Below are 643 nucleotides of genomic sequence, written 5' to 3'. Positions count from 1 at the left end.
ATCCTCATCACATTTCACCCTGCCACCCAGCTGATGAAATTTGCGAATGTTATTGCGAATACCATCTTGTATATCCTGAAGATAGATTGTAAAAAGCTGCGGTCCCAGTACTGATCCGTGCGGTACCCCACTGGTCAGTGCCCGGCATTCCGAAATGGAGGGGGGGAGGAGTGTGGAAGGATGAGAGAATGCAGGCTGCAGCCCTATGAAGCAGGGGGAGGGCTTGCAGTTGGCCTGTGTGGGGATGTGGGAGACTACAGGAGCCTGGTGGGCAAGGGCTGGCCTGAAAGGCAGCTGGAGGGACGGAGGGAGGGAAGCACGCACGGAGGAGGAAGAGCAAAGAGAAAAGAGAAAAAAAAGCCAAAGGGGATAAAGAGAAAGAGCAAGAAAGAAAATGTGGCTGGCCAGCACGCCTTGAAGTAGGGAGAAAAGGCAGGGGCCAGCGCCTACAGCCATACTAGTCTGAAAACGCCCGATCACGTCTGATCTCGGAAGCTAAGCAGACTCAGGCCTGGTTAGTACTTGGATGGGAGACCGCCTGGGAATACCAGGTGCAGTAGGCTTTTTCCGCCAGCAGTGGCTGCTCAAGTCACCCCTCTGCACTTGTCTTGTGCCAGGCAATGGAGCGGCAGGTTATTTCTGC

General features: G+C 54.4%; 1 non-coding gene across 1 annotated transcript; it reads left to right on the top strand.

Annotated features, from left to right (window-relative positions):
• Window positions 1-444: 444 nt before the first annotated feature.
• Window positions 445-563, top strand: LOC122564577. The gene has a single exon (XR_006315944.1). It is a non-coding gene; the product is annotated as a 5S ribosomal RNA (ribosomal RNA).
• Window positions 564-643: the final 80 nt, after the last annotated feature.

The sequence above is a fragment of the Chiloscyllium plagiosum genome, chromosome 29, assembly GCF_004010195.1.
Source record: "Chiloscyllium plagiosum isolate BGI_BamShark_2017 chromosome 29, ASM401019v2, whole genome shotgun sequence".
Classification (NCBI taxonomy): Eukaryota; Metazoa; Chordata; class Chondrichthyes; order Orectolobiformes; family Hemiscylliidae; genus Chiloscyllium; species Chiloscyllium plagiosum.
This window is presented reverse-complemented; position numbering and strand designations above follow the sequence as displayed.